At 33.6% G+C, this 15,944-nt stretch overlaps 1 long non-coding RNA gene across 1 annotated transcript; it reads left to right on the top strand.

Annotated features, from left to right (window-relative positions):
* The first annotated feature begins 4,557 nt into the window (after positions 1-4,557).
* Positions 4,558-15,596, top strand: LOC149788651 (uncharacterized). Its single transcript, XR_016424414.1, has 7 exons — positions 4,558-4,644; positions 10,744-10,759; positions 12,212-12,241; positions 12,632-12,655; positions 13,348-13,392; positions 13,977-14,013; positions 15,476-15,596. It is a non-coding gene; the product is annotated as an uncharacterized LOC149788651 (long non-coding RNA).
* Positions 15,597-15,944: the final 348 nt, after the last annotated feature.

Raw genomic sequence — 15,944 nt, 5'->3', positions numbered from 1 at the left:
TATGCAAGCCTGCGTCAGAATTGTAGCCGGTACAGGTATTGGATAAGCCGATGATACACACGCGTAACGTAACAGTGCCCATAATCGAACAAACAGAGTTGGGTATTAATAACCGTTTAATAAATTCGCTCACTGTCAGTGTTGAATATATCAGTAAACTAACCGTTCAGTTTCTATCATGTTCAAAATTTTAAACGATATAGAAACGTGTCGTGGTGCGCCAATAACGTATTGGTAATCCTCCTGGAACGGTGGATTGTATATGTAGTCATCGCAAGGAATGAACATGTCGATCGTCTGACATAGGCTAAACAAGTTGTCAAACGATGACTTTAGAGCTGATTAAGAAACACAGTGAATGCATTCAAATATAATCACATCAAACTGCACCAGTATTCGTACGAAGCTTATGATTTAGCATGACTGTGTGATATAAATAGCGAAGCTTATTTGCGATGGTATAATCGTGCAAGAACACTCCTCGTTATAGATAATATATGACTATGCTTTTGCGCAGCTAAAGTTACAAGTATGGTTAGGAAACGGTAAGTCATCTATACCTGCTAGGATGGGCATTAATGTACGGTCTAAAGGTCTTTGCACCATAAGCGATAGACGAATTTCATGTGTGTTTTTGTCATCGTTAAACATTATAAACAGGTCTATGGACCTTTTCTAATTGTCGCTATACCCGGCGAGTTCGAAGATTTTTGAGGCAATGTCAACTTTATCTACAAAGGTCTCGATTTCACGTTTACCGATTGAAATAACGTGCAATGTAACCAGCGCCTTGCTGTCACTGTTAACACTCTGACTTACAAGTTTTATGTATATTTTATTGCGTGATTTACAGGTATAAATATATTCGTAACCTAAAGCTCTACTGGCCGAGGTCTGGCACCTTTGTGTTGTATTTGTAAAGCTGCTAATCTTCAAAGCATCTATCTTGCAAAACAGGCTTATATATGTCAAACGATGGTCGGATTATATCTTTGAAATTGATCATTCTTGATAACTGTTTTTTTTTAATACAGTTGGTGGTTTCCTTAACCAGTTAACAAGATCAGCTATGCGCTGTCGAGCTGCTTCAATGGTAATTTTGCTGATGACTGCGTTATAGCCGTTCTGGTGCTCGAGTGACAAATCGTTATAGTCTATTTAGAAACGAATCAACAACCTCAAATCCTAGATGTTTCAACCTATCCTCAGCAATGTTTCCAATACTATCACTTACTCGCATTGAAGCTTGTGCCGTGAATGTTGCAGTGCGCAAAGACAATGCCTTAACACATTTGGTGCATATGTGCACAACCTATGGAAATCAATCATGGGGTCATTTATGTAATGTATCAATTAAACGGATTATATCGTGTTAACACACGAACGGAATGTGCACGTTTATGTACAATTGTCATTATAAAGTACAGCTGCATTGTAAATTACTGATATTTTTTGTTCTATGCTTCCATCCATACACAAATGGACTCAACGTAGCGCATCCAAACATGAATTGTTGAGTAGGAGATAAATGGGAGCGGGAGTAATCGATATCAGATAACGCGGAGCCTGAAATCAGTCACGTTTGCGGTTTCGATGATGATGCAGCTTCGTAGCTACCACGATAGCTTGCCAGGTCATGTTAACTTGAGTCGGGTTACAATTACGTCAATGAATGGATAGATGTTGCAATTAGTACAATTATAACTCAGAATGATACCTGTGTTATTCCAGCTCTGTAAAGTCAATACGATTCCCGCAAGTATCTTAAGCAACGTGTTACCTTGTATTTACCTGTCAACACTTCACCTAATAACACTGGTATACAATTTGTTAGAAGTCGTAAGCTTCAGAGATAAAATGTAATATTTATTATGGATTTGCTTGTGTTAAATTCAACCTGTGACACTCAAACAACTAATTTGCTACTGATTCCAACATATTTAAGTAGTTTCATTTTACGTCTAGGTATATTGTGCAGATAAAGCGTATTAAGCATAAAATGTAGACTTATGTCTTTTCATTTGTGTATGCTTGCTTTGCATGATATATTTCACCTGTCCTGGTTATGTAGCATTTTAAAAAGCAGCAAAGGGGTTATAATTATAATGTTCTGCAACAAAAGGCAAAAACAGAGTGTGCATACATATGTATACAGTTCAGTGTCTTCTTTGCACATTTTGGCTTGTCTGATGTATTTATTAAGGGAAACATCTCTTGTCACTTTCCGGTAATACTCTGAAAGTATTGATGTGCTTCATTTTCACTGATTGTATGCCTTGAAAATGTTTTCCACCAACACCTTGTAGTTTTCTACCTTATTTTTTTTACGTAAAACGTTGTTGTCACTAACTGGAAGGCTTTCCATGTCTTTTCTGTGCCACAAACTGCACGGTCAAATACATCATCTCGAACATGTGTTCGAATCTGAGGACCAACAAATACATCTTCATCTATCTTCGCACTTAACCTTGAACATTTTTCAAAGAGATTCTTGAAAGCCGTTTGCTATTTTTATATGGTCTTGACTAAGTCCTTCATCAGACGTGCAAAGGTGGTAAGAAAACCTTCCTTGATTCACCAAGAGGTGGATACTGAACAATTTTCTTCTCAGGCACATATGACTGTCGGAGTGGCCAATCTCTCTTGATGTAGTGCGAATCTCTCTCACAACTACCTCATTCTCAGAGAAAACAGTAGTAAGTTGTGTATCCATTTGGCAGACCGAGCAAGATAGCACGAACCTTTATATCGTGACAAAACTGCCACTGATGCTATGCATATTTTATGCACCTGAAACGTTGTTTCAAGTTTTGATAGTTTTCCTTCATATGGATTTCATGACCGACTGGAAATGATATGAAATCATTGCCATTATGCAGCAAAACAGATTTAAAAATCGTCTTCGATTAATCAATGAACAGTCTTCACTCATCTGGATCACGAATGATGTTGACCGGTGTCATCACAATATCGATCTTGTTGTACGCTATAATATCAACTTTAATAAAGTGGAATGGGACAATATCATTAAAACGATAATGAAAAGTGGAAACCTAATTATAACCGGCCTGGAGATTCCACTGCTGTAGCCTGGAGCCCAGCTTATCTGCCTTATTCGTGAATAATTCTAAATCCCTGGCACGATCATTCAGTTCGCCTTGTGTTGTGAGTTGTGGTTCGGAATAGGAGGATGGGATAAAATATAGGTCATGTGTCATTAATGATTTAGGAAGAGAAGGTTCATCTCTTACTCTTAATAGTCTGCAACAAGTGAGAATGGTTCTTATGCATCAGGAACCGACAGTCCTTCGCCGTGGAGTTACTGGGTCTATAGCTGATAACATGTTTGGGTAATGCTAAGTCTACTTTTTCTTCTTTTAACACCTTTCTCAACTGGAGGCACCATGCAGAAGTAACAATTACTGATGTGATGTGATATGTTAGCTCTCTCCAAATCAATGGCAATGCCAAAACATATATTTAATTTTTATATTCAACCACTGGTGACGATTTGCTGAACATGTATTGAAGCGTACATGTCAGCCCCCCCCCCCCTTCCTGATCTCAATATAGCAGCTAAACTAAAGGTGATAGGCTTTCTTAACCATATTGGTTATAAAGCGCCTTTGTGAAGGAAACATCACTTTGCCACAAATATAGCAGAATGTTTCTGAATTGTTGACACAAGTACGAGACATCTCTGACTTTGGCTAAACGGAAATGCGTCTCTTTGCAAATTCAAACACTGAGGAAAAAGAGCAAAACACTATATGATTTTAAGAGTTTGTACATAACATGGGTTATTCAGATGTCACAACAAAAACTAGTGAAACTTTTATAAATTAAATATTTTGGTAAAAGCGGACAACCGCACTAAATGTGACTGAATCTCTTCCGTCTAATAAAACTGAAAAATGTTTGCATTTGCTCTATTCTTGTATTTCAGAAATATAAATGACAACAATACAATTTAAAGAATGAGCAGATAAATGCTACAATATTAAATGACGATACATACATATATTATGGCTACCAAAGGCATTGTTATATCAATTGCACACTAAATTATTATACAGAGTAAGGTTTACATTCATACGCATATTTCGCATTTATGTTTAATTACTTGAACCGTGTTGAGTTGCCAGCAACGAAATTAAATAAACTACATTTCAGTCTGATGCTACCTTTACCATGACAAGTGATTATGGTTATACCTTTCCCGCTACCGGTGTTTGAAATTAAACTGAAGGTATTAATCGTACATTTTGCAATCGTCAGAAATATTCGACATACACCCACATCAATGTTTTGGTAACATATGAGAATAATATTCTTGAGTGATTTCGCGGCATTCTGATAATAACTGAGACTTTCACTTTTTTATTTTCGTTCGATCCTTTGTGGCTTCATCTTCCTTGCTAAAAATAACCGAGCAAATACATTTTAAAACATAAATGTAGCATATAATATATGCATAAAAAGTAAATCACTTGACACAAAGGTAAAAACATGGACCAATTGAAAGGTGTTTAAGCATTCTGCGCACGCATTATTATCTGTGTTCTTAAATATACACCTGGACGATAGTTTGCCTACAACTCGGAGAGCGGTGTCACATCACAGAAGTTAACAAACCCGCGTAATGTAAGTAACATGTTTTGTGTTGTCGAATACATTAAGTCACAAATATAAACCATGATCTCATATAGATACTTGATTCTGCATTTTAAATAGGACTATTTGAGTAGGTACTTATCTACCTGTTATAAATAATCAGTTATGTCAAACAACGTTCGTATGCTGGAATGCAAACATTTTAGCTTCAATGCTACTGAGTTTTGGTCATGTTCGTCCCAAAACACTAAATTACGATAGGAAGAATGGTTTGTTCCCTGAACAACTTTATTGAGGAATAATTAATAAATCGCTATATTTTGAAATTGCTCGTTTCCTTTTAAAACATCTAACAATACGTTCGGTTGCGTAGGCGTTTCTTAAATGTGTACGAACACAACCCATTACATTCATGAACGGTTTTGTTTGACTATTTTATTTTTTCTTTAATGATGCGACACTTTTCATATGTTTTTGTCTTTGTATATTATTATTTTGCCATTATATTAATCTAAGAAGTGAAATATATTTGCTATTGCAGACTTCACAGTTCCAGGTTACTTTTAAATTTGAGTTACAGAAAGACTTTCTTATAATTGTTGTCCTCCATCTTTTCATTAACTATTGAATCACACATATCAATGTTGAGGCATCCAGATATCGACATTGCAATTTCGATTGAAAGTATGACAGTACAAAACAATCACGCATTACATCACTGTTAGGATATATTTGGTTTGCCAAACGTTTGAACAGTATGAGGACGTTACATTCTTACGCATGCGTCTAGTGTCCGTGCATGCCTATGTCTCCAAAGGGTGTTTTAAAGTGAAACCACTGTCAATGAGTAACATAATACTAATATGATTAAAATATCAGCATGTCCTGATTAGGCCGATTTACAGACGAACTGGTGGAATGCTGGTTTATAACCAAGCAAAAGGATATCATGCCTAGTCATCTATACGTTTAGCTTGATCTAAATTATTGTGAAATTATGTTACCTCAGTCAATTGTTTTTTCAGATCAGACAATCACGGCGGAGATCTATGTATAAACTCTACTGGCAATCGTTAAACAAAATGTTGATCACATATTATATAAACTATTTTTGTATACACATGCCAAGCAAAATGAATTTAGTGTTTTAGTAAAGCAGACATTTCGTTTGCATCGATCGATATATTTTATGGCTTGCAAATGTTACTGGGTAAGTATTTATGGTGCAAAAACATTTCAAATGAGCCAGTACTATATATTTAGAATTTTGTTTAGATTAGATTTTAGTTTTATTGCCACCTTCTAGAAAAACGCTATCATTTTTTAATCATCACTGGAAGGCTTTTATAACTTTCAACTAGTTCAAGTAAGAGAGATTGATACTTGACATAGTGTTGCTCTTTGCATTTTGTATCCAAGGAAAACAAAGGCAAACCTTTTCTGACATGTACGAATTTTCATGAATGTTCATGTATGTTTACTGGAGTCGGATGTATGACTTTTTCAAAATGTATTTGTTTTATATCGTTCTTTATCATATATTTTTCTAATATCTAAACATAACGTTGTGTATGTCAGATGACTATGCATTATGCTGACTCATATCCGGCTTTTTTCTTATCCCAGTCCCAAAAAAAAATATAACACCTGCTACATCATGATAAATGACACATATTTGCATCATTTGTTTATTATTATCACGGCACTTCGGTAACAACAATATATGTAGATAGCACTCAAAAACTATGGCATAAAACTTTAAGATAGAGAGAGAGAGATAGAGTAAAAGGGGGAAGGTCCGTTAACCCCTTCTTTCTCTTTTGTTTTCAAGCTACGGTAATTGCGAAATAGAAAGATAGGGCACCTATAAGAACCTATAAAAGAGCAATGATTTGTATACTCTATCTGTGACGGCAAAATAAACTAATATATACAAAAAGCGAGAGGGCATATATATGAAACTATAACCATTAAAGATGTGAACAAAAGGTATGCGATGCTCACAATATATACAGTGCGCACATTAACACCATCAAAGAGCATAGGTCTGGATAACATAGCTCAAAGTGTGAAGATGTGAATATAGCTGTAGATAAAATATATCAAAGTTTATGACATACATATGTTATTACAGCTCTAGACAGAATGTGTGAAAGGGTGATGATATAACAATATATGTATAGGTATATAGGATGATGACATATTGATGTGTATAACTCTATACAAACTATATGAAAGGGGGATGAGATAACTATATGATGACACCATAATCAGAAAATTAATACATAAAAGTATGTGCATTTTGATCTCAAAATAAAAACGTTTACATAGTGTCCGGGCCATTTGCGAAAGCTATGAGGCCAGTTGCACGACGAAGATCATTAAATATTGGTTATGTTTAAAACACAATATACATGATACTTAAGAAAGTTAGTATAAAAGCCATGCTTAGTTTAATTTTGCCTTTTAAAGCAAAGCATCAAAAGGAAGTATAATAAAGTTCCCAGCCCAAGGACATACAACTATTGCCAATGAGATTGGACCAAATGTGGGAATCAAAACCAAGCTAGTCTGATCACGAATCAACTCTTGATCAAATAAGCCACCGCTACGTCTAAATCGAAATTGTTGACACTGTTTGACCGCACATACATGTTTTTTTTCTGTGTACAAACGGAGATAATAAATAATAGTAAAGGATAATGTAGACGTAAATCATTTAAGAGTTCCTTGATAATATGTACAATACATAATGTGTTACATATATCATCCAATAAATCCGCACCTCATCAATATTTGTATTCTCCCTCTATAGCATCGTATCTCACTTAAAGCATAAATATTTGTATCAGAATTAGTAATATCAATACACATTATTGTGTTATGTCACTGATACAAGCTAAACTATAGTATGAAATAAGCAGCACCTATGAAAATCAACCACTCCTTGAGCGATGGTACAAAGAACGGATATATTACATGAACCGAAAAAGTCGGTGACAAAAACAGCAATATTATTGTGCGACGTTATGTAAATGTTTTCATTGCATCATGTGCACGTTCTTCTCCTATGTAAAGGATTTGTTTTGCTTAGGTTTTGTTACACATAACAAATGTAGTTTGTTTTGGTGCTAAATCACTTGAGCTGATGTGTCGTGCATCCGGAAAAAAACCCACACGAAAAACCAAATTATTTTCTTCGCTTTGTTTCGTTTTCCTGACTTTTCTATTTTTGCTAAAGTACACATTTGAATTAAATAAAACAAAAACGATAGAAAATGGACAAAAGCGAAATAGTTTATGTGTTAATGAGGTAGTCAGCGTTATTCAAGAACTCGCTTCGAGATCGGAACTCTTCGGTTCCGCTATCGATGCATTCACTATGTAGCAAAAAAAAGTCAGAATGTTAAAGCGGGAAACTGGTAATGGCTCGGTGCATGACGTTAACGTCCCCAGCTTAAAGCAAGTCGCATCTTTGTACTAATATTGTTAGTGTCAGATTGCATGGAGTGTCCATGATCTAGTTGTTTTATTCTGATCGTCCTGGTGTTGAACAATTATTTATATTTTAGTTGACCGATAGGCGTTACAGACCAATCGATAAATCAACAAATTTTTACTCTTTGAACTGAAAATTATTTTCTCCACAACACAAACGACTGACGTCGGACCTATATCATCAATAATGAGGATAGCATTAGTTCCTAAATTCATTTGAATAGACAAGAACATCCTGGGATGGGCTTAATTTATTTTCAGAGGTACACCATTTATTCTTTTTGTTATGGCAACCTACCAATTATTTACTAAACATGTACATAACCTCTTCAAAGCTGAAGCTTTTAAGTATTTAGACCGAACGTAACTGTTGAATTATCAAGAAATCAATGCACACTGTTCTGATAAAAGTACACATTTCGTGTCCATGTTATACATTGCAGTTATAGCATTTGACGTTATTCTACATTGCGTGATTTTTAAAAATTCACACATCTTTATATTAGTTTTAGATTATACACGAGCGCTAAGCAAATTATTAATTGTTATTAATAATACTTTAAAACACACAACGTACATGGAAAAAAGAAAAGCTGAATTTATTAAAATATATAAACCGTTGACCTCTGCGTTTAAGTGTATCGTAATGAGCCCACACATCCAGAATCGAAATATTTAGCAACCAAAATGACCCTAACAAATCTAAGACACATTAACCAATTGCTAATGGGTAATTCTTGTAATGTAATTATTTTTATGCCGGTCGTTTATTATTACATCAAATACTACATGAATTCTTCATTTCTTATTTTATGTTGTTGCTTGCGTGCGTGAGTGTGTGCCTGTGTATGTGCGTGCGTGTGTCTATCCATCCATCCGTCCGTCCGTCCGTCCTTCCATGCATGCATGCATACATACATGCATACATACATACATACATACATACATACATACATACATCATACATACATACACGAAAGTGATAACATAATAAATCACTTCCTCATCATAACAAGAGTATCTAATGGCAAGAACTCTACTTTTAAATATATTTGGAACTATAACATGTATTAGATTATCGTATCATTAGTAGATAGATCAATATACTGTTTAAATGTGCTCCTTAATTTCATTCTTAACAATAAAGGGTACAATACATTGTTGTAGATGTGTCTGCATATTTATACAAAATATATCTATGATATTTTATGTTTAAAATAGTTTTACTTCATTCTGTTTTTCAATTTGGATATATGGGTTATGTAGACTGATAATACGAATTATTATCTTATCTTATCTTATCTCGTGTAGTCTCGTCTCGTCCCGTCTCGTCGCGCCTCACCTCACCTCACCTCACCTCATCTCATCTCATCTCATCATATCTTATCGTATCTTATCTTGTCTTATATTATATTATAACATACATACATACATACACACACACACCACACACACACACACACATGCATACATACATACATACATACATACCTCACCGCACCTCACCTGATCTCATCTCATCTCATCATATCTTATCGTATCTTATCTTGTCTTATATTATATCATATTATAACATACATACATACATACATGCACACACACACACATACATACATACATACATACATACATACATACATACATGTATACATACATACATAAATACATGCATAAATACATACATACATACATACACACACATACATACATACATACATACATACATACATACATGCATACCTACATGCATACATACCCACATACATACATACCTACATACATACACACACACACGCACAGACAGACATACATACATACATACATACATACATACATACATACAGACAAACAGGCAGACATACATACAGACAAAGACAGACAGAAGATAGACATACAGACATACATACATACATACATACATACATGCAGACATGCAAACTTACAGACAGACATAAAGATATACATACAACGTTGTTGAAAAATAATTTATGAGCGGGTTCATATGTCTTTTACTTAGCAAGCCAGGATTTTTTCACCAAGTTATAAATTGCAAACTAATTATGGGATCATAAATATATATTTGCTAGAACTATAAACTGACGGCACAAGTTTAGGTATCGCAGTATAATTCGGTACAGTTCAAAACATAGTGCACAAAAGAGAGATGATAGCTTTGCTGGGCAATTGTTTAACTTCATACTTTTTAGGAAGCATTATAGTCAATGTAATCGAATCATCTTTGTCGTTTATAAAGAATCATATTTCGTGACGTGTTATTATACGTCCACACTTTCTCAATAATTATTTAAATATGGCTTTGAAGCAACTATTTGTGATACTGATAACGTTATTATTATATTAATTATAAGGCAAGACAGTTCGATTCTTTGTGGACATCTTGTCTGATTAAACAAAATGCAAAATAAAATGTACGTATCAAATTAAAATAAATCCAACATATACAATGTGCAGCGTGGGAATTTTGAAACGTATGGATGGTAAATATATCAGTCCAATAAGACAGTGTGTAAACTCTGTCTGCCACGTAGAGACTGTACCTGTCTAATGAAGGTGATCAATGACAAATGTGCACATCGCAGTGTACTTAAAACTATAATTTGTTTTCTTCAGAAAAATGGGATGTTCGGTAAGTTTCGCATTTTATTTCGATCCCTCTCTGTATTTTTCAATAGTTATACGATATAATTAATTATATTTTGACATTTCCACATGTCGTAAATTCGCATGTATGAATGCATATGATATATGCATCTAAGTTTATATATATATATATATATATATATATATATATATATATATATATATATATATATATATATATATCCACCTAACTATATATTTATTGCTGCACAAAGATGGTCTTAAAAATGGAGCAAATGCTACATTGTCTTGATCCTGGCTTGAAGTCCATTATTTGCTTGTCAACGTGATGACAGTAAATGCATATTTACGACTGTTCATCAAGTTCTATATTCACCCAATGACTATATATCAGGAAGTTCTACAAAATTTGCTTCAAGTTCACGTGTCTCAGTCTTTAATCAGTTAAATGCTAAACTTGATAAAGCTACAAAGCACCTAATACAAACAATTATTCATATCTCATGATACCACCTATTCATTGGTAAACATGTTGATATTTCCACGTGTTATCAAGATATGAAACTAATCCAAACTATCGTAAAGTCTCGTGCATACTGTATATCTTCATTTTTGTTCCTATAATTTTGTATTCCCGCATTGTCTTTTGCGGATAATATAGTAGTCAAGGATTGTCGCTAGCGGACATATCTTATTTCAGTATGGTCTTTAGCAGATATTACATTATTCCTCTATTGTCTTTACAGGAACATTTAGTATTCCAGCATTGTCTTTATCGAATATTAAAGTATTCATGCATTGTCTTTAGCGAATCATACAGTATTTAATCATTGTCTTTAGCGGCTATTATCGTATTTCAACATCGTCTTCAGTGGATCATATCGTTTTCTGTCGTAGCTTGTATAGGATATTAAAGTATTCCATCATTGACTTTAGTGGATATTAAAGTATTCCATCATTGTCTTTAATATATGTTATATTATTATGTCATTGTTTTTAATATATATTATTGTATTTCGTGATTGTATGTAGTGGATATTTTATTATTTCGTCATTGTCTTTAGTGGATATTATAGTACTTCGTCATATTATATTATAGTATACCATCATTGTATTTAGGTGATATTGAATTATTAAAATATTTTCTTTAATCGACCGAATTGAAATTCAGCATTGTCTTCAATGGATATAATGGTACTACATTGTCTTTAAAGGATGTTATAGTATTCATGTAACTGTTGTACTTGATATTATCGTATTCCGATATTTTCTTTAGTGGATAGTATGGTAGTCCAAGAGTATATTTAGTATATATTATAACATTCCACCGTTGTCTCTTTAAGAAGATCTTGTATTTGATTGTATGGTGGAATTATAGTAACGCAGCAGTGTCATTTTGAGCCTAATCTCAATATCCAGTATTTTCAAGGGAATATTAAAGTGTTTGCCATTTGCCATAATAATTCATATTTTACAGGCTGGAAAAGAACTGCCAAGAGAGCCCGAAGTGAGTACATTTAGCAAAAGTACACGAGAAGTATTAAAATGAAGATTTAGAGCAAACATAAAATTGTTTATGATTAGAAATAAGCAGGTAAAATGCTGTTTCATTTGTGACTGTTTTCTATTTTTTTAAATTTTTTTAGGTCATATAAGCAAAAGTGTTTACTAATAGGAGCTTCTTCTGATTTTAATAAACATACCTTACAAACGGTTGATATACTGATGGAATTTACGATATGCCTTGTTAAAGTCTATGTCGTGTTATATAATTATTGATAACATTCAAGCCTACTATGTATAGTGAAACACTGCATTATATATATATATATATATATATATATATATATATATATATATATATATATATATATATATATATCTTCCTTTTCGATAGGCTGGGAAAGAAATGAAAAGTGATGTGAGTACTTTGAAAATAAGAAAAAAACAGGTGTATGCAATATAATGCCCTAACACAGTAAAGAAAAGAAAATTAATGTATATGGTTCTTTCAATATGAAGGTGGAAATTTTCACAATAAAGTTCGATTAGGCTTACTCTCCACTTTTCACAACTGCAGCTGCATATACTTATATATACGAAGAACGAAGAATCAACATATACTATAAGTTATATCACATAGAGTGTTCTGACTTAATAACATAAGTTGTTTCCAACACATTCAAATTTTGACTCGGCCTATGCATTTATAGGACAGTGTTTATGTGCTAGCACTCTTGATTTATCGCAGTTATATACTTCAAATAGTCTTTGAATGATTTCAAAAACAATTCCAGCATAGAGGTCTAATCTAAAAATCAATAAACTTATAATTCGATAAATAAGTTCAATTAACACATCATCTCAATTATTAATGAACGCAACTCAAATTGATTCCTATAAGACGCGGATTGTGGAATTCGGACGTAAACACTCTTCAAATAAAAACTAAGACGTAATAATATGACCAGGAATACATTCTTTTTTCATCAAGTTCTTTGAAAAGATTGCATCTATAAACTAGCAAGGTCAAACATCACACGTAAACATGTTCACTTAGAAGTGATTCATATCTAAACATGTATAATTTCAATAATTGTTTTCAATTTTAAGGGTGCAAAGCATGAGACAGGTGCTGTACAAGACGCTGTTGTTGGTGTGAGTACAATTCTAGCATATACACAACAGTAAATGAGATAAAGATGTAAAATAATTTTGAGAGACATTACAGTTTGTATTTATAAAAAACTGACCGTACAACGTGATGTTTAATGCTTTCTTTTCACCTTTGTTCCACTTTTCTGGGAAATAAGACATCATCTCAATTATTAATGAACGCAACTCAAATTGATAAATATTATAACATGTAATATACGGTTTTCACCTTTATTCCACTTTTCTGGGAAATAATTGATGCTTACTCGCTAATTGAATCGATGACTGATAATTTATAGACCAATCAATGATTTTATGTATTCATATTTTTACACCAGTTATCTATTTATGTAAATGTAAACTGATCATATTGATATATGAATGTTGTATTATTTTCAAATGAAACCATAGTTGATGCTCTGGTTTGGTGTATATATCATACATGATCAATTAAATTGTTACCATTGAATCTGTAACCAGTGTAACAAATAACAAACACAATTTAAAATGCCAATAATGCATATAGTAGCTATGTCTTCTTATTTTCGATATGATCGTTTCTATTAATTAATATGTTTCTTCCTTAGGAATCCACTGCAGGAGGAGGTGAATAGAATATTGATGGTAAGTGTGCCTCTCCCTTACACGTTATCTGCTAACGAGATGATTTACGTTCGTATCGGATAGTATGACCCATGTGTCAATGACAGTACTTACATTTATGTTACCCAGAAAATAAATCAAGGGCCAGTAATAATAAGTTGTTGATGTTGTTATAGGGTTTAACACCATTTTGCAGCACACGATATACTACTATGCATAGCGGCTAGTATTAATGGTGGACGAAGAACCCGGGAAAACCCCTGAAAGACCCGCCGACATACGAAAAGCTACAGGCAAGCTTTTTCACATACCCACGTTGGCTGAATCCGAGACTAGAATCCACGCAGACAGAAATGAGATGGTAGTGATCCGTAGCGGACAACGCTTTAGACTACTCGGTCCCTCGGGGCCCTGTAATAATAATAAGTTAAGACATCCAGTTACAGTTTTTACTATATATGTGACTATATGTCGTATTTAAAATGGAATCATCTTTTATGACAGCTGAAGATTTGGTGATGTCAACATATTATGTAATCAAGTAGGGATTTTATTAGAATAAAATGAGCATTACAGTCTCGTTCATGACATTTTAAAATGCGTTGTTTGACATGTACCTTTAAAACATAAAACATGTTGTATGAAACATGTTGTTTGAAAACATAGTACCTTAAGACTGCGTGTACGATAAATATAATCATTGCACTTAAATAATACAATGATGCAGCTCTTTCTCAACAAGCATGTTTGTGTGATGGATCAGCCTTGGTTTGCATACTTGGTAAGGGGCCCCGAGTGGCCAAGTGGTCTAAAGCGCTTTCCGTTACGGATCACTGCCATCTCACCTCTGTCTGCGTCGGTTCGAGTCTCGAATTCGGCCAATGTGGGTATGTGTTAAAGCTTGCCAGTAGCTTCTCGAGGGTCGCTGGTTCTTTCCGGGAATTTCCCTGGTTCTTCCTCCACCATTAATACTGGCCGCCATGTATTGCCTATCTTGTGCTGAAAAATGGCGTTAAACCCTACAACAACAACAACAACATACTTGATAACATTTTAAAATTGTCATTATATTTGTTTTCAAAAGTTTTCATGCCAAAATTTGGTAATCCTCTGACTGTGGTATTGCATTATATTGTTAATCTTTTCTGTATTTTTGTTTTCATCTATGCACTACCTTGATCGCAGCAAATCACGCCTCTCGTGTTTCCAACGGATAACGTATTTATAATCAAAAATGATTTTCAAATGCAAATCCAAGTGTCACATGACGCAGTCAACTATCTAATCATGAAAAATAGCAGGATAATATATCGTGGAAAAAAATTCTTATAGTTTTCGAATTATTCTTGATTGATATTTAAATCGAATGTAACTCTTATCATCTCTGTCTCTCTGTCTCTCTCTCTCTCTCTCTCTCTCTCTATATATATATATATATATATATATATATATATATATATATTCTCTTTTGTTTTCCTTGCAGGTTAATAAACTGAAATAAACTTCCGTATATGATGCGCTTAAGAGACTTTATATCAAGAAATGCATGTATATGCACTTTCGCTAATGGATTTAACTTCTTGTAATAAAATTTAGAAATTTGATTTTACATGGTTTTACTTTTTTTAATGTTGTAATATTTCCCTAATATATCTTGGTATTGCTATAATTGCACTTGAATACAACCAATGTTGTAATGAAAATAAAGGCTTAAGTTTTGTTCTTACCTGTGACTTCCGCACCTAATTACGTGTCGCACAAGTGAGTTTTATATACTATTTTCTTAAGTTCCTTCACATTTTTAAGTAATTTTACAAAAATACCAAGGCAATACTACATTCACAGATCTTCTTTTATGAATGTTTGTGGAAAATTGAAAGTGAAAAAAACAAGTCTTGTGAGACGCGACCTGATGTACCATTGATTATATACTATATAGTGTTTCATTCTCT

This window comes from Sinohyriopsis cumingii, chromosome 11, assembly GCF_028554795.1.
Source record: "Sinohyriopsis cumingii isolate HCF-2022 chromosome 11, ASM2855479v2, whole genome shotgun sequence".
Classification (NCBI taxonomy): domain Eukaryota; kingdom Metazoa; phylum Mollusca; class Bivalvia; order Unionida; family Unionidae; genus Sinohyriopsis; species Sinohyriopsis cumingii.
Note: the sequence above shows the minus strand (reverse complement) of the source record. Positions and strands in the feature narration are given on the sequence as shown.